The sequence below is a fragment of the Phascolarctos cinereus genome, unplaced genomic scaffold (assembly GCF_003287225.1).
Source record: "Phascolarctos cinereus isolate Bilbo 61053 unplaced genomic scaffold, phaCin_HiC Scaffold_9;HRSCAF=440, whole genome shotgun sequence".
NCBI lineage: Eukaryota > Metazoa > Chordata > Mammalia > Diprotodontia > Phascolarctidae > Phascolarctos > Phascolarctos cinereus.
The window spans coordinates 159,339,521-159,359,051 of NW_027556402.1; the positions used below are offsets into that span (position 1 = coordinate 159,339,521).

At 38.1% G+C, this 19,531-nt stretch overlaps 1 protein-coding gene across 3 annotated transcripts in view; it reads left to right on the top strand.

Moving 5' to 3' along the window:
* RELL1 (RELT like 1) overlaps positions 1 to 19,531 on the top strand; it is a 95,285-nt gene that overhangs the window by 62,620 nt on the left and 13,134 nt on the right. Inside the window, exon 7 of one of the 3 annotated variants that reach the window (XM_020992118.2) lies at positions 3,409 to 5,448. The exons of 1 other annotated variant lie outside the window; for it this stretch is intronic. The gene's annotated coding sequence lies outside the window, so the exon portion shown is untranslated. Of the gene's footprint in view, positions 1 to 3,408; positions 5,449 to 19,531 lie in introns of those variants that run through there. One more of the 3 variants, XM_020992108.2, reaches the window with a different exon arrangement.

Here is a 19,531-nt window from a genome sequence, read left to right on the forward strand (position 1 = left end):
GATACCCAACTTTTCCTAGATACCTCTGATGATATCTATCTCATGAGTCAGACCATTTTAATTTGAAAAAGCTCCAGTTGGAAGCTTTCCCTTCTAGTGAACTGAATCTTATATAATAACTTCTATCCATTGGTTTTAGTTCAAAGTCTCAAACCCTTTCTGAATGCCAGTCCTTTAAACAGTTGCAAAGTTTTCACATCTTTTTAAGTCTTTTGTTCTCAGAGCTAAACAGTGGCAATTTCTTCATACAGTCTTATCTGAAATGGTTTTGAGTCACCAGCATTATCTTGCTCATCCTCTGAATATGCTCCAGAATAAGGAAATATGAAAGAAACTTTTCACTCTAAGTACCAGGAATCCTTAGGTTTCACTTACTTGCCATCTAAGAGATCTGTTGAGGCCAAATTGCCGACTGCTTACTAATAATATCAGGATAAGAACAATTTAAAGCTTTTATTGAACAGTTGTAGGGTTAATCATGTTGTCAGTGACATTGCTATGAATTGCCAAGAAACTTCCTAAAGTGAAAGAAAGGCCAATTATCACTTGGCTATGGAGCCAGAAGGGAACTTAAAGATTATCTAGTCCAATTGCCACATTTTATAAATGAGAAACTGAGGGCCCAAGATTTTAAGTGACTTTGCACAGGGACCAACAATATCCAAGTCAGAATTAGAACCCAAGCCTTCTAACACCTAGGCTATTACTGTTTTCTGTAATCAACAATGATGAAATTTCTGTCTTGATAGTAGACAAGTGGCAATGTCTATAAGTACTTTTGGGGAATCTTTGCTTTGCAGCTTAAAGCTCATTCCACTACCCAAAAAATCAGTGTCATAAATAGAGGCAGCTAGATAGCACAGTGGATAGAGTGCTAGGTTTGGAGACAGGAAGACCTGAGTTGAAATCCATCCTCAGACACTTACTAGCTATACAAACTTGGGCAAGTCACTTCATCTCTGTCTGCTTTAGTTTCCTCATCTATAAAAGTGGGGATAATAATAGCACCTACCTCCAGGGCTGTTGTAAAGATAAAATAATATAACATTGGTAAAATACTTTGCAAACCTTAAAGTACTATCAATGCTAGCTATTATTATTAGCAGTATTATTATGGATTATTAGATGGGTAGGCATGTGCAAGCAATGATTCATATAGAAAACACCTGGGGATTTTAGTGGAAAGTGAGCTCCTAGGAGGTAGGTGATGCTATTATCCCCTTAAAACTGCATTGACTTTTGGTTCACACTGTTTATAAAAATGCTTTGTCTTTAGTGTTATTACACAATTAAAAAGGGCCTAATAAGCTGTTTTGTCTAGTCCATTCATGAATGAGAATTTCACCTTTCTACAATAATAATAACAGAAATGCCTACTGACATTTATACTGTGCATTTCTACCTTATAAAGTTTGCTAAGTGTTTGTGTACATCATCTCATTTAATATATCATTTCATTTCACAACATCCCAAAGGAATGCTCACTCAATCTTCACTTGGAGACCCCTAAGGAAGGGAGAACCTGGTATTTCTCAAGGTAGTGCATTATTCTTTTGGACAGTTCTAATTGTTAGAGGGAGTCCCCATTTCCCCTCTTCCTTAAGCCTACATCTACTTCATTCCACTTTCTACTCACTGCTTCCGTTTTTGCTCTCTAGGGCCAAGCAGAACAAATTGAAACCCTCTACCACATACTAGCTCTTCAGATATGTGAAGACAGTATCCTGTCTGTAGAGTTTTCCATTATTCTTCTAGTGTCCCAGCTAAATATCCTCAGCTCCATTAACTGATTCTAATATGGCCTGGTCTTCACTCTTTTCATTGTCCCAATCACCTCATTCAAGGCACTCTTTCTCTTTTTTTCTTTTCTTTTCTTTTAATACTCCCTCCTCCAATCTGCCCTCCCTTCTATCATCTCTCCCCCTCATCCCTTTCCCTCTTACTTTCCTGTAGGGTAAGATAGATTTCCATACCCAATTGGGTGTGTATATTATTCCCTCCTTAAGCCAAATCTGATGAGAGTACAGTTAACTCATTCCTTCTTATCTCCCCCCTCTTCCCCTTCACTGTAAAAGTTTTTTCTTGCCTCTTTTATGTGAGATAATTTACCCCATTATACCTCTCCCTTTCTCCTTCTCCCAGTACATTCCTCTCTCACCCCTTAATTTTCTTTTTTAGAGACCATCCCTTTATATTCAACTCACCCTATATATATATATATATATATATATATATATATATATATATATATATATATATATATATATATATATATAGATATAGATATAGATATAGATATAGATATATATATGTAGTTACAAATACTATTTTTCCATGTAGGAATGTAGACAGTTCAACTTTAATAAGTTCCTTTTGATTTCTCTTTCCTGTTTACCTTTTCATACTTCTCTTGAATCTTATATTTGAAAAAGTCAATTTTTCTATTTAACTCTGGCTTCTCAAGAATGCATTAAATTCCTCCACATCTTTGAATGTCATTTTTTTCCCCTCACTGATTACACTCAGTTTTGCTGGGTAGGTGATTCTTGGTTTTAATCCTAGCTCCTTTGAACTCTGGAATATCATATTTCAAGCCCTCCAATCCCTTAATGTAGAAGCTGCTAAATCTTGTGTTATCTGATTGTGTTTCCACAATACTTGAATTGTTTCTTTCTGGCTGCTTGCAATATTTTCTCCTTGACCTGGGAGCTCTGGAATTTGGCTATAATATTCCTGGGAGTTTTCCTTTTTGGATCTCTTTCAGGAGGTGATTGATGGATTCTTTCAATTTATATTTTACCCTCTGGTTCTATAACATAAGGGCAGTTTTCCTTGATAATTTCTTAAAAGATGATGTCTGAGTTCTTTTTTTGATCATGTTCCTGTCCTATCTGTAGGGCAGGGAATATGTCTTATTCATCTTTGTATCCCCATCTCACCCCTGAACCTAGCACAGTGAACAGAATATAACAAGTGAACTTGGATGGGGAAAAAAAATCACTTCTTTATTTCAATAGAATTAATTTCCTTTGTAATTCTCTATGCATTTTATTTTATGCATTTAAAAATAATATTCTGAGAAGGGATCCATAGGCTTCACTAGACTGCCAAAAAGATACATGATACAAGAAAGGTAAAGAACCTCTGTTTTAGATGAAACCACCTTAATGCTTCACGTGGGATGCAAGCAGTAAACTTGGCATAGAAGTAATTAAAAATTCCTCTCTGCAGGAAAATGATGATTTATCAGAGATGGGGGTGTGTGTGTGTGTGTGTGTGTGTGTGTGTGTGTGTGTGTGTGTGTGTATATGGTTGGTGGTGGTCATGGTGGGATGTTTAAATGTGGAAACATGATTGACATGTCATGCTACTTTTGTCACTGGGCAGACAACAACATTGTCTTTGAAGCCATTTCTTATGTTTCTCTTGCAGGAAGAATTTTATTTGAAGAAGTTTTAAAGAGACCGAAAACTTAGGAGATGTGCAAAGCCAATTACCCAAGGAAATATTTTGTTAAATCTTTTGTACCATTTCTGCCCTGGCTGTGTGTCTAAGATTCTAAAACGGAACACTGTTGCTCTACTAGATGCCAGGTTCTGTGTGTTAGCTCCATAACTGGTTTTGCCCCTTATGCCTTGTGGAAAGTTTATTAAATTTTCAAGAAAGGCAAGATTTGGTAGTATTTCAACTTAATAGCCTCTTCCTTTGCCCTTGTGTACATAACTCAAGTTTTCTCATTTCAGTAATGTGTATGTACAGTGGGAATATTAATGTACAGTTTGAGATTGTGTTTTTTTCTCTCTGTCTCTTTTTTAACTCCACCCCATTTTCTCCTCTTTTATTTTTTGTCTGGGGGGGAAGGTGATGTGCGCTATCACCAGTTTCATTGTCACAGAAGTGATGGGCAGTGATGTTAACATGCTTCTTTCCCACCTTCATCATAATCATGTTTCATCCCGAGATTACCAGTGACTTCCTTTTAGGAGTGACTTAAATTTGACAACAATCCCATTTTAATGATTAAAAATTGACTTCAAGCCCATCGAACAAAATGTTATTATTTTGACAGCCCAAGGCCGAAACAAACCTGCAGTGAAATATGAGGACTGTAACTTCTTCCAAGCTTTTTTTCATGGTGTAGGTGACTGCCGTTAGGTGTTGATAAACATTCATGTGATGCTGCTTCTAAAGCCTTGCAAATGTGTTCATGGCAGGCAAGGGCAGACAGTCTGGGAGGAGCAGCAATGGAATGAGCCAGACAAAACCTGTCATTACTTTGGGTTTTGCTATTTAGGCTGTTTCCAGATCTCTATCACTCTCCTTAAAATAATTTAAAAAGAAGAAACAAATCTACCATCAGCTTCCCAAAAGAACACCTCTATGTCAATGGGCTTTTAATTATTACTGTAAATATATCTAGCCATAAAGTTAAGATTTTACCAATCTTTCAGATGACTGGTAGATTTAATTTTGCCTCGATTTTTTTCCTTCTTATTTCAAGGCAGTATGGTGCAATGGATAGAGAGCTGGCCTTGGCCTCAGAAAGAGCTGGTTCAAATTTCACCTCTTACACATACTGGCTGTGTGATCAGAAAAGAGTCACTTTATCTCTCAGCACTCCCAGTAACTCTCTTAAGGCTATAAATTGCAGGAAAATATAGAGCTGCACTGATAGAGGGAGTTTCCTCATTGGGAGCTCCCTATTTCAGTGAAATCCAAAATTTGTCAGTTTTCTAACAAATTTGAAAGATGAGTCTGCATGTGGGTATATATTGGATACATAATCTAAGAGGATTTAATTGTGGAAATAAACATCCCTCAGTTCCAGAAAATCGTGATATAGGATTTTTTTTGAGAATGTAAATATTTTTTATGAGGCTGAGATTTTAAAATCTTAGTTTTGTTAAGTTAAAAATCATTATTAATAATGATTTAAAATATTACATTCCAGTATGGAGAAGAATCAAAATGTAAGGCATTTCAGAAGCTTTAATAATTTTATTCAGGTCAGAGAACTTTTTAGCAATACAGTGGACAAGAAAATACACTGATATTTAAAACTATATTTAAATGAAAAGCACATTTTAAAGATATTTTCTAAAATGAGCACTTTTGGTTTGGTTATCTTATAATTATGCCCAAAGTTATGCACCCCATACATCAATCATGTAAACATTTTTGTTGGTTTCTTGTATCCAATGATATTTCTTAAGTGTTTCCGAAGCGACAGATGTTTACAAGAGCTTCTATTTCCCTTCCTCCTTTCTAGGGGGTGGAATTCCCAATGCAAACTTATAGAATGACACTAACTATTATTATCTTGTGTAAAATTTGTAAAGGTAATTTTTCATCATTTTGTGTGTCAAATATATTTCTAACTGTATGGTTTGTACCTTAAGATTTTTGTACTACCAAAGCAGTTAAAAATAAAAGGATAATTAAACAGTCCTTTTGGTTTGCTTTTCTGAATATTTCCATTTAAGATCCTCAAATGCCTCCTCATGGCATGGAGATTCTCAAAGACTGCCAGGGTGATACAGGCTCTGGTTGGTTCTGCCATGCTGGAAAGGGCCTATCGATGGGTCACCTCTGGGCCAGCCTGGCTAATTTGGAGAGGCTCATCCCCAGAAAGATGATCCTGGGGGAAGATTTCTTCAGCCACAGCAACTCTTGGAGGCCTACTGAGTGACTCCCTCTGGGGTCAGGATGAGATGACTGTACCAAGGATATCACAGATCCTTTAAGTCAAGTAGCCTATTTCTTAAGCTGCTCCAGAATAAATTTTTACTTTTCTGGCTTGGTTTGAGTATTAAATTTGTATTTATTTCACCTTTGGAACATGGCTTGGAATCACATAGAGTCCTTAAAAATAGGGTTAGCAACAGCTTACACTGAACTAGCAAAAACTAACTTCATACATATTTCTGCTAAGGTTCGATGATAGGAGCTGGTAATTTTTCTTTCCAATTTGGCTTTTACCTTTGTTTTTAACTTATTTACTCTAAGACTGAGTACCTGGGGGTGAGTTGCCATTCTGTGCTATCTCAGTCCTCACAATCCAGATGAAGAAGTTCCTGAATCGCTGATAGATGAATAGCTCCAGGTCTCTACTCATTCCACAAAATGGGGGCTGTCTGTTGACCTCCTATGTGTACACACAAATATATCGCACTGCCAGTTACCTGAACTCTGTCTACATCAATAGCTCCTGGATCAGGAGTACTTCACCTGGCATCCCCTAAGGACTCCCAAGGGTCTATGGATATATTTCAAGGGGTCCAGGAACTTTTTTTTTAATTTGAAAAAAAATAATTTTAAAAAAATTGAAAACTATTTCAGTATAATAAGTTTCCTTATTTTATGCTTTAAAAACATTACTCTGAGCAAAGGTCCACAGGCTTCACCAGACTGCCAAAGGGAGCCATGACACAAAACATTTAAGAACCTCTGACCCAGACAACTGCAGCTGCTTTCAGGGCCCTGTTATTAGGGGTGATTCCTTTCGATTCTTCCACATTTCCTTGCCCCATCTTATAGGATTATAAATTCGAGGGGGTGTGAGGCTCAAATGAAGGATGTAAAGCACTTTGTAAAACTTCAAAGCACTATCTAAATACCACTTGTTGCTGTTAGCCTACAGTCACCAAGACTTAGGCCTGGTGATGACTTATTCCCTGAGCTTTCTCCTGCACTTCTACTGAGCTTAAGCAAAGAGGTATGTTGGTAAATATTTAACAACCAGACTCCAGAAAAAAAAAAGGCATACACACACACTTTTAAGCTTAATCTCCTTTAAAGTTTAGACAATCAACAAAATAATCCCTGTTTTGTGGCAACTTCGGATTTCTGAAGTGCCCATGTGTATAATGAAAATTTAACATGAGTTCTGCTTGTTAGAGGCGGTTCCAACACAATTCTATATTGATCCTATGATCTTTTGGATCATAGATCAGGGGCCATGCGTTCCAACCCCTTCATTTTACAGATGAGGCAACTGAGGCCCGGCAACTTTAAATGATTTGCCTGGGGCCACATAGGTAGCAAGAATCAGATCCCTAAATAGTATTCCTTCTCCCATATCTTGCCATTTCTCTTACCTTGCTTTTGTACATCAAATGGCAAATGAAATAGTGACATGCTTACTTCCTGTTGAACCCAATGGAATGAGGGGTAGGTAGATTTAGGGGAGCTGTGGACTGGAAATTTTCTAATAACCTTGCTTTTGCCTCTGGGTTTGCTATGGATAAAGGGACCCTTATCTCCAGCTCCTTATGCAGACTGGAAGCAAGGAGGCAGAACTATGCCACCCAGCCTGACCTTCCCAGGGACCAAAACGCCCTCTTTCCATTTTATCTGCAGGGAATCTTTGAGGAAAAGCCATAAATTATTAGAAATCTCTCATTTACCTTCCTCCTCACTGTTGCCTCCCATAGTACCTCCTTATTCTGCTTTTCTGATGTGATTGCTATATAGAGTTAGGGAGAGAGAAAAGATTGGGTGCTAATGGAAATGTGGGAGAGCAGGCACTGATCAGTGATGTGAAACCAGCTACAAAGCCTTAGACCAGGGGTGGGAAACCTGTGGCCCGGAGGCCGCATGGGGCCCTTTACGTCCTCAAAAGTGCTGCCCTTTGATGGAAAGCTGCACTTGAAGACCTAGAGGGCCACCTCGAGGCCCCAGGTTCCCCACCCCTGCCTTAGACAAATGTGCCCTATACCCCATTATTTTCATTATCAATCATCTAAGACTAACCAAGTCGGGCAAGTCTCCCTAGGGACTCTGTTGGAATCGTCTAAATCTCAATCATGGAATGGTTCTCCTATGTCTATGTGGCTGGCAGCAAAGTGAGTCCAAACTTACACCTCTGACTAGTTTAGGGAGCCTAGTTTGCCTTGCATATAGAATGGGTACTCCATGGTCATTGAATGAAATGCTCCTAAGCCTAGAGGTGGGCTGAGGGAACCCTAGAAATTTTGGCATTAGTAGTGGTTTTCTTGGAGAATGACTACGTAACAAGAAGGTTCAAATATCCCCTGGAAGGTCCTTAACTTTATGAATTACATAGGATTTTTTTCTTTCTTTTTTTTTTTAAGTGGAAAGAAAATAGTTTGGTGGAATGGTAAAATGATTTAAGATTAATTTCTCTCTTAGCTCTGCTACCCAATATTGATATTTATTTTTACGTATTCTACAGTGAATAGATAGTTGGACTGGGAATTGGGATGAGGTGGGTTCAAATCTTGCTTCTGATAATTTATGTGCAGCTGTGATTAAGTTGGGGCAGCTAAGAAGTGCAATAGGAAGACCTGAGTTCAAATCCTGCCTGACACTTACTGGCTGTGTGACCCTGGGCAAGTCACCTAACTGTTTACCTCAGTTTTCTTATCTGTGAAATAAGCTGGATAAGGAAACTGCAAAAACACTCCAGTATATTTGCCAAGAAAAACCCCCAAAAAGAGGTCACAAAGGGTCGGACATAACTGAAAATGACAAAACAGCAACATGGTTAGTTGTCAACCTCAATTTCCTCATCACCCACAATGTGGGTATTAGTATCTGTAGTGTCTACAGAGTTGCTGTGAGATTCAAATGAGATGATTATAGGTAAAGAGCTTTGCAAAATTTAGAATACTATGTAAATGTTAATATTCCATTCCCCTCTCTTTTTTCCATGAGCCCTAGTCACTTACCAGTAGGGGAGGGGGAGGGAGTGAGAAACATCCATTAAGTGCCTGTTGTGTGCCAGGCACTGTGCTAAGCACTTTATACTCATTTGACCTCATTTGATTTTCACAACAATCTTGTGAGGTAGGTGCTATTATTTTCCCATTATACAGTCAAGAAAACTGGGGCCAACAGAGGTTAAGTGACTTACTCACATGGCTAGTAAGTGTCTGAGGCTGGATTTGAACTCAGGTTTTACTGTTTCCAGTTTCAGTGCCCCCTAGCAGCCTACACCATAAGACTGTGCTTCTCTGTGGGTGTATGGCAGACTAGCCAGTGTAAAGTGTCTGTGAGAATACAGATCAAGGCCATTTTAGGGATGGGCATTGGAATTAAGAGGGGCGTACACTTGAAATCACAATTCTTCACCTTCCTATAACTGATTGACATGTAGGTTATTTCAGATGCAAACTGGTGTTCTGTCAACTAGAGCAAGGGTTCTTAACCTTTCAGTGTCTTGGACCCCTTTGGCCTCTGGAAAAATCTATGGACCTCTTCTCAGAAGAATGTTTTTAAAAGCATAAAATAAAGTACGTAGGATTACAAAAGAAACATCATAATGAAATATAGTTGTCAAAACATAATAAAAAAAGTTAATGGTCCCCAGGTTAAGTCCTACATGCTCTGCCAGATAGAGTTGGCACAGATATTTTTTGTCTGACTCTAATCTTCCAACTATGGAACCCAGATTGGATTTGATTGGCCAATTGATAAACTTTGTTCACTTTTTTATTTATCCCAGAAATAATGTGTAGAAGGCTATTCTTCTTGGTTGAAATGCAGAGTTTCTGGAATTCTACCCCTGAAGCTCATGACAAGTAAATTTTAATAATAGTTTTCATTTACATATTGTTTACAAAAAACTTTCCTCACAACTCATTGATCTAGGTAGGATTCCTGACTTTCTTTCAGGGCTTAGTTCAAATGCTCCCTTCTACAAGAGGCCCTTTCTGGGCTACACCTTCCAGAGCCTTCACCTCTAAAGTGGTCTTGTATCTACTCTGTATAGATCTATTACATGTGGTTTCCACTATTAGAATATAAGCTCCTTGAGGGCAGGGAAACTTTTTGCTTTTTCCTCCTACTCCCTAGTACTCAGTGCAGTGCCTGGCACATTTCAATTGTGTCCCACTCTTTGTGACCTCATTTGGGGTTTTCTTGACAAAGATACTGGAATGATTTACCATTTCCTTCTCCAACTCATTTTACAGATGAGGAACTGAGGCAAACAGGGTGAAGTGAATTGCCCAGGGTCACATAGCCTGTAAGTGTCTGAGGCTGGATTTGAACTCGTGAAGATGAGTCTTCCTGGTTCCATTTCACTCCCTAGCTGCCCCATCTGCCACATGATAGGTGCTTAGTAATTGATTGATCTGGCTAGTTTCCTCATCTCATCTGTAAAATGAAATGGTTGTACTAGATGGCCTTTCAGGCTCCTTCTAAAGACTCTAAATCTAGGAATCTGTGGATTTAAGTGATTCTTCCAAGGTCAAATAGCTAGTGACCAAGCCAGGACTCCAACCCATGGCTCCTCACTCCAAATCTCAAACTGCCACCTTTGGTAAGAAGTGGAAATTTCAGTGGTACTGGGCTGATGGAAGCGGGTTATCTGTTTTCACATGAGCTGATGTCAGAAGAGCCTAGAATGTAACATAAAGGAGTGTTTTCTTTCTCTCCTCATTGTTTTGTTTGCACTAAAATGTTTCCCTTAATTAAGTCGTGACAGGAAATACACAGGTTGTAGTATTCTTAATAAGAACTTAAGTAAAAGTTCCCTTATTGCATCCTTGTACACTAATTAAAGAAAACATGATTTTGCTTGAATAGACCTATTTCATTTGGGGATACAGAGGAGGAGAGAGCAAAAACTCCCCAACAAAACCCTCCCTTTCTCTTTCTCTTTTAGGCTTTTCCCTTCTATAAAAATTAACCAGAGGAGGCAATGGAGAAAGAGTTCTAATTTATCAACCTGAATTTGCTATAAATAAATATGTGGGTTTGGTACCTCCAACCATATCTTTTGTCACTTTTTGTCATGGTGTAGTGGCAAGAGTAGCTTGGCACCAGAAGACCTGAATTCAAATGCTATCTTTGCCATTGACTGACTTCTCCCGGGACCTTGGCAAAGACAGCAAAGTCACTCCATGGCTTCAGTTTCTTCATCTCTAATATGAGAGGGTTAAACTAGATGCTCTCTAAAGTCCCTTCCAACTCAAATTCTATCATCCCCATTTAATTTTAAGCCCTAGTGCTAAGACCTTGCCTGGAAAAGACTGTCTTGGTCTCTTGTCCATAATATGACAGAGGTAGAAGCCCTCAAAGGCTTGCTGCAATGCCCTTTACTGCCCTCTGTGGTTTGAAAGAGGAAAACCCCTAAAGCCTAGAAAAAATAAAACCTAAATAACTTTGCTAGGATTAAAGGGAACTACTTTTCACCAGTGGAAGAGGGGAACTCAGAAGAGGCGTAGTGATGCATGGTACATGTTCCCTAAAGAGATCACATTCTGTCCTGCAGTCCAGAGTTGTGAAGTTGCCACCAGCATGTGAATTTCCCCATTCATGAGCTTCCTTGTTAGGTATGCCAAGTTTGTGCCAGCTATGGACACAGTGTGCATTGGTGGGAGTGCATGAACCAGGTTCATGGATGGACTGTTAGGCTTTGACCATCCTTGTTTTTGCCTTCTCTTTGTTGAATGTTATGATTATCCTTACTTTTCCCTTCTCATTTAGTTAATATTTAATGTTAAAGAGGTAATGTCATTAAAAAAATGAGACATATATTAGTGAGAACTCAGAAGCCGTAGTGAATGTATTTCTTCCATATCAGGGTTACTCAAGACTCTGAGAATAAGCTGTATATAAGCATGTGGCCACTGCTCTGGGGAGCCGAGTGAATGTATTTCTTCCATATCAGGGTTACTCAAGACTCTGAGAATAAGCTGTATATAAGCATGTGGCCACTGCTCTGGGGAGCCAACATGATCTGCTAGCATGAATGCAGAGTGGGCAGAAGTAAACCAGCCACAGACCAGGAAATAAAAGGCTAGAAAAAGAGTTGAAAGGTGGTTGTCACTCTCTTTATGGGACTTCCTGGTCATCGCCAATGAGAGGAAATGTAAGAAAACAGAGAAGAAGAAGAAAAGAATTCTCTTCTGGAGAGAATTGTTTCAATCATCTTACAAAAAGGATGAAGAGATTTCCTGAGAAGTGACTTTAGCTGGTACCCTGAGTGAATTAAATGGTTGGACTGTTCCAGAAGTGAGGATAAATTATCCGCAACTGCATGGTTGTAACATCCAGCTGATAGCACTGACTCTGTGATATTTCTCACAGCTAAAACACTGCAATTATTTGTTGTGCTGTTAATATTACATACCTAGAAACTTTGATGTTTATTTAAGCCTAGGAAATTAGGGGTATTGACTTATAGAAAGGTATGAGCAACTGCTTATTGAAAAAGACATAGTTCTAGTTAATCAAATAAGTAATTTTTAACAAATTGGAGTGCCCAGAGATAAATGATGAATTAAAGAGAAAAGTTACAATTTTAACAATGAGGAAATGTCTAAATGTACCTTGGATCAGGAGGACGAGAATGAATGTGGTAAAAAGGCAAGTAGAAGTTTGAGGAGTGACCACCTCTCGTGAGAATGTATTCCCTAAACCAGGAGTATTTAACTTGATGTCTGTAAACTTATTTTTTAAAATAGTTTGATAACATTTATTTCAATATAGTTGTTTTTGTTTATAATCTTTTTGTCTTATTTTATGCATTCAAATACATTTTTTGGAGAAGAGGCCCATGACACAAATAAATAGATTAAAAGCTCATGTTACAATGAAAACAATATCATTGCCCTAAAATGTAATTGTTCTTATGTTCTCTATATATGATAACTATGTGAAAAATTGTTCTTTTTAGTTCCTCAAATGATTTGTTAAGGGGTTTGTTTCTTTCAGCACATGCTGACAGTCCAATGAATGATAGGCCAAAGATCTTTTTCTATTAGTTTATTGATTATCTGAAGATATCTTTCTTATGTCAAACATATTTGCTGTACCTTAGATATCAAACACGGATTTCTTTATAAAGAATTATAAGAATTTGTTTTGACCAATAAGCAGTGCAATGGAGCTTAGTTTATAAAAGATTTTCAATAACTATACCTGTTGATAATAATAAGAGACACAGAAACATATAATTGTTTTTGGGGTTTTTTTTAGGCAATTGGGGTTAAATGACTTGCCCAGGGTCACACTGCTAGTAAGTGTCAAGTGTTTGGTTTGAGGCGGGATTTGAACTCAGGTCCTCCTGACTTCAGGGCTGATGCTCTATCCACTGTGCCACCTACCTGCCCCAGAAACATATAATTGTTAATGATTGGCTAAATTCTCATCTTCGTTGTTTGACTCATTATTTAATGAGTATTAAAAGATACATTTTCCTTTTGGTGGTTAAAAAAAAACCCTTGTTTTTTTCCCCCCAAAGAATCCCTTAGATTTCATTAAATGCAGGAGTGATTTTTACTTGTTTGCTACCTGTTTGGCTGCTAATAATGTGATAATCTTAAAGTCAAATCACTCCATCTCAAATTGGTGGATGAAATTTTTGATTTCTCTTCAAGGCACCAACATACCAAGCAAATGGAGAAGATTCTTGTTGGTCAGTCATTTCACATATTAAGTGGCAACAACACAGAAGACACAAACCAATGCAAGGGTAACCTGTGTTAATACCTGACCGTCACAAGTCTGCCATTTCTTAACCTCATCATTACTGACCTCTCTGCCACATTAGCATTGCTGATCATTCTGAACTTCTATAAAGTCTTTCTTCCCTTGGTTTCTGTCACATTGCATTCACTTGATTTTCTTCCTGATTCTACATATGTCTCTGTCTTTTGATGGAATCTTTTCTTCTTTCTGCACCTAAAGGTTTGTACTAGCCAGGTCCTGCCCTCTTCTCTCTCTCTCTCTCTCTCTCTCTCTCTCTCTCTCTCTCTCTCTTTCTCTCTTTCTCTCTATTTTCTCCCTTGGTGATCTTATCCCTCCCTCTGGCTCATTTCCTCACCTTTCAGACCCTACACGGCAAAATTCACTAACCTGACATTTCCCCAGCATGTTCTGCTCTTTCCTGACTCTTTGCTTCTGCTTCTGCCTTTCCCTTCACCTAAAGTGCTCCTCTCAAGCTTTTACCTATTCAGTTCCTACTCTACCACCAAAGTTTAACCTAAATGTCATCTTCTCTATGAAGTCTTAACTGTTCTTTCATCAACATGTGATATGTCCCTCCTTGAACTCCCATAGTACTTTGTACCTGTTAGGACACTTTTAATTCGTACTGTGCATTAAAGTTATTTGTATACATCTTATTTCTCTCTCCCCATAGCACCCAGCACAGAGCCTCACCTATTTCTAGAGTTGGAAGGGACCTCACAGGTCAATAGTCATCTGGTTATAGATTAAGAATTGGAAGGGCTCTATCTAGTCCCTTCATTTTATAGATGAAGAAATCGAGACCCAGACAGATAAAGTGACTTTGCCCAAGGTCACCCATGTACTAAGTTGTAAAGCTGGGATTTCAATGGAAGTTCTTCTACTTCAACTCCAGCGCTCTTTCTACAGTTCTACACTGCCTTCTTATAATAGCTGTTATTTAAATAGTGCCTGGTTTTGCAAAGTGCTATAAATACACTATTCTCTCATTTCATACTCCTGATAATCTTGGAAATTCATTATCTCCATTTTACAGATGAAGCAACTGAACTCAGAGGTTGGGGATTTGCCCATATTCACACAACTGTAAGTGCCAAAGGTTACATTCAAACCTAGATCTTTCCTGAGGCAGGTCCAGTACTCCATAATCCCTGCTGCTTCTCAAATCAATTTTTATTGAATGAATGAATGAACTTCTATTCCAAATACTGTGCTTGCCTTTACTAAGCTATTATTTCTTACTTCGAGGATCTATAATTTTGTCAATGTGGATACTCCTTCCACTAAAATTGATCACAACCCCTTTATAATTTAGTGGATGGTCTGTGAGAGCTGTCATGGCTAAATGGCCAAAGCTGTCATTCTCCTGTAGTTCATCATGGCATGAGCCTCATTGAATTTATCAGGATTGATCTTCAACACACATGAAGACCATCACCAGAACCATTCATGAAACTTTTTAAAAATAGTGTCATAGTTGTAATTTAGCATTCAGGCTTAACGAGATTACCCAAATTATAATGACAGTGTCTCTCCTAGCCTTCCCCATGTCCTTTACACATTTTTGGAGCTATGTGAAAGCTGAATGGGAAGCAGTGGGATCTACTTCACTAGAAGTAGACACAGGGTGGCAGGAACTACTTGGTAGAAGCTATCAGAGATTGGACCCTGCAGGCACACCTTTTTTGAGCCCAGATTAACTTTCATCTCACAATGCGGATTTTAGTGAAGGATTCCCTCCCCACCCCCGCTTCCTTTTTTATTTTTTGTGTGTGTTTCAGACCTGTGATCTTGGCAATAAAAGGTAACAGCCAGTATGGAAACTCCCTTCCAGTATGGAAAGTCCCTTCACAGGATCCTGGCAACTCCTACCATCTTATGGAGCTTTCAAGACCCTTTGAGATTAAATGACTTGCTCATGGTTACCAGGCCAGTATGCATGAGAGGCAAGGTTGAAAGCCAGACCTTCCTGACTTTAAGGCTCTTTTTCTGTCCCCCATGTCATATTGCTTTCCTGAACTAAAAAGCTAAATTGGTTTTATGGACATTTTTAAAAAGCAGGGAACCTATAGAAAGAACCTTGTTGTTTAACTTTAAAGGTTACAAGATACAAATTGGACCAAACACTCTCATTGTTATAGATCTGTTTCTCTAATGCAAGCTTGGGATGAATAATTTAATAACTTGGACCAAAACTCAGTTGCTCCATGCTGGTTGCTTGGTCAGGTTTTGACTTAAAATTATTCCAAATGTAAGCGCTTGAGAAAATGCCACGCGCACCCCAAAAGCACACTTGAATTGGCAGCACAGTGTGTAAACAACCGTAGATTCAGAGTGTTTGGATGGATATTTTGATACTTGGTTCTTTTTAAATCATAGATGTTATTGGAATTAAAACTGATTCACAGTAACAGAGATTAAAGCATTTTGATCATTGGCTTTGGGAAAAGATCCCAGTGAAGACTTAGTCTCTATCTATTTTTATCAGCATGGCCATCACTGATCTCTGGATAGCTTAGAAACTAAAGATCAGGCTACTTTTATATTTCTTGTTCAGGATATTTTATGCCATACTATTCTAAGCAAGATACCCTCTAATTTCCATTGCCTGGCTTCAACCTCAGGAAAGTTCTGTTGATTATCATGGTTCTGGAAAGTTTCAACAAAGAGGCTGAGTTTGCATGAATGCAGTTTTACAATGTCCAGCATCTTCCAGATTGTATGAACTGGCAGTGATGAGGCAGGCATCAAGAAATATTGCCCCATGTATTTTGTTTTTTACTTCTGGGAGCTGGGAAAATAAAAGAACATGAAGTATTTCATAATAATTTTAAAAATGGGATTCTGTAAGTTGTAGTGTATGAATGTAATGGAATACTATTGTTCCATAAGAAATGATGAGCAGGTGGACTTCAGGAAAACCTGGAAAGACTTGCATGAACTGATGCGGAGTGAAATGAGTAGAACCAGAACATTGTACAGAGCAACAGTAATATTGTATGATGACCAAATTTGATAGATTTAGATTGTCTGAGCAACCCAATAACCTAAGACAATTCCAAAACACTCATAATGGAAAATGCTATTCACATCCAGAGAAAGGACTATGGAGTCTGGATGCAGATTGAAGCATACTATTTTCTCTTTCTTTTGTTGTTTTTTATTTTTTTTTCTTTCTTGTGGTTTTTCACTTTTGTTTGATTCTTCTTTCACAACATGACTAATGTGGAAATATGTTTAATATGATCATACATGTATAGCCTATATCAGATTGCATGCTATCTTGGGGAGGGGGCAGTGATGGAAGGAGGGAAAATTTAGAACTCAAAATCTTATAAAAGCGAATGTTGAAAACTAAAAATAAATTAATTAATTAAAAAATGAAATGGGGTTCTGAAACTTGAGTTCAGGGTGATTAAAAGAAACGTCAGTCAAGTTCAGTTCAAGTCAACAAACATTTATTAAGTGCCAACTATCTGTAAGGCACTAGAAGTACAAAGATGAAAAAGGGACTTGACATAGAAAGATGAAAAATGAGGCATCATCGTAATCAAGGAGCTTACATGGTAGAGCTTCATAAACAGACTTCAAACACTGGTTTCCCTAATAACTTAGTGGATCAATCTGTATTTTGTCTTCTGATCCAGGTTGTCATCAATTTAAAGACAGTATCATTTTATACACACAATTGCCATAGGTTCTTCAATCTCTTCTGGCTCTCCTATCTGCATGGTTCTATATAGATAACAGTAAAATCTCCCTATTCAGACCAAGTGGAAAGACCAGTCTGTTTGTCAAAATTATAAATTATGGCATGTTTTTAAAGCAAGGCCATACAATTATTTTCCAGTACATACAGAAGCTTGAGCTATGTAAATAATGTCACTTACTAGAAACCTTCAGGGGACCTATTTTAATGAGTAGATAAGAATAAATTGTATATAGTTTTCCTATATGAAATATTTAAAAAGTTTGTTCTGAAATAGAATCATAGCATGTCAGGGCTGGAAGATAACAGCTTGTCTGAGATCAACATCGCAGCCAAACAGCTAATACATCCATCTAATTGAAAAGTATGTTGCTTATGGGTCTTGTTTGCGTGACTAAATCACCTTATTTACAAAGTAAGGATTTGACAAGCAAAGGTAAATTCCATTCCAGTCATGACATATGTCAAATGACTGGAGTCCAAATTAATGAAGTTTCATGGTAGCTGAAAAAATAGAAAAGGAGTTTCCACATTTTTGTCATGTCAACTCCTTAACTCTACAAATAGGAATCACTGTTTATTAAGAATAAAACTGGGGCAAAAGCTAAAAGAAGGGTCCAGTCTGCACAAAAGATAGATGAACTCAAGTCACGGGAGCACAGAGACAGAGCAGAAGAGATGCTAGAATCCATTCAACCCTTTATTTTGATGAGAAACTGAGGAACAGAGGGGGTAGGTAACTTGCCTAGGGTCCATAATCAGTAAGTGTGTGAGGCAGGATTTAAAGAGAGGTCATCCCAATCCCCAATCCTAACTGCTATATCATGTTACTGGAATGTGGAAATCAGGACTGTAGTGGGAAGGGAGTGACTACATGTTTCATCGTTTCAACTATTACTTGATGATGGGAAAACTAGTGATGAAAAGAAAGAAGCCCTTCCCCATGGAATCACTTTGGAAAATACATTTTTTTTTATTCCCATTGCTCTGTTAATGAAGAAAGTAATATTTGTTCCATGATTTTTTTTTATGGGGGGAGGGGGCGTGCAGCATCAGTGGGACAAAGAGGAGCAAAAAAAAAAAAGACTTCTCCCAAACATTTGACCATCCAGCAATGTTATATGTTCCATTAAAAAACAACAGCAACTCTGACTGTTGCTACCTTAGGGCATTTGTTTTATCCATCATGGCTTGCTCTGGAGCTTTTCCTGGATGCTTCTTCTAGGAATAAATACCTTGCCTAAGTGACACATATATACAATTATCCCTTCCACATCACTGTGGTTAGGGATGCAGTTCCCCCATGATCTGGAAAATCCATGTAAAAGTTTTTGGCCCTTTGTTATCAGAGAAATGCTTTTTTTTCTTTTTCTTTTATGGGGTGTTCACAGTCCCTTACTGTAAAATTTGGGTTAAGTATTCGGTCATAGGCGCTGGGTCGTCTGCTAGGCTTTGCATGTCATCTGTGGCTTCTGCAAAACTCCCTCAAAATTCCCATTTAATTCTTATGCTGACCTGCGATATATCAAAACCACAATGGGGAAAGTCTCAATGTGGAAGGGATAACTGGATGTGTTTTTATATTCACCTGATAAATTAATTCCTTCATAAAAAGAAAAATGCAAATACCTAGCCCAGTTTGCTTATGTACAATACACAGATAAGCATATACCAAAAATTAAGTGTGAAGATAATTCTACCTGGCCATGCACATTCAGATGATGCAATTTGCTAAGTCACTATTTCTACGAATGCTACTTCATCTAACATCTTCCCATCAAATCTTTACCGAGTGTTGCGATGACTTGAAAAGACCTGAAAACATTTGCAAAGGTATGTATATTCAGGTACCAATTGATCTAGTATGCATGTTCACCCAGCTGCTGCAGAACCCTGGATGACAGAATGCAAATTAAAGTTTCTTTTCATCTTAAAGCACCAACCTCTCTGTATGCTTAATGAAACAGATACTACAGTAAGGGCTGACAGAGAGTGGAGTGTCCTGAAATCCCTGTTTTGAATTTTTAGCCATCTTAGTCTTTCTTTAGTAGTAAGCCAATCTTATGTTGAATTCAAAATTCAGTTCTCTTTCCCTAAAGCATTCTGGGGACATGAAAAGGTTTTCCTTTGTATTCTTTCCCTTCCTCACACACTGAGGAGATATACTAAGAAGAATTTTTTTGGGGTTGCTTCAAATCCTCCCTCCCCACCCCTCCTCCACTTGGCTCAGAAATAGCCATCCTACTATCAGCACAGAGGAGGCTTCTCAAAGGCACCACAGACAAAGGATTACATTAATGGAGCCTGGCCACTGGCCACCATCTGAGCTGGGGAGAGTTAGTCAGCATGATTTCTCATCTCTCCCTTCTTTGGATCTCTTTT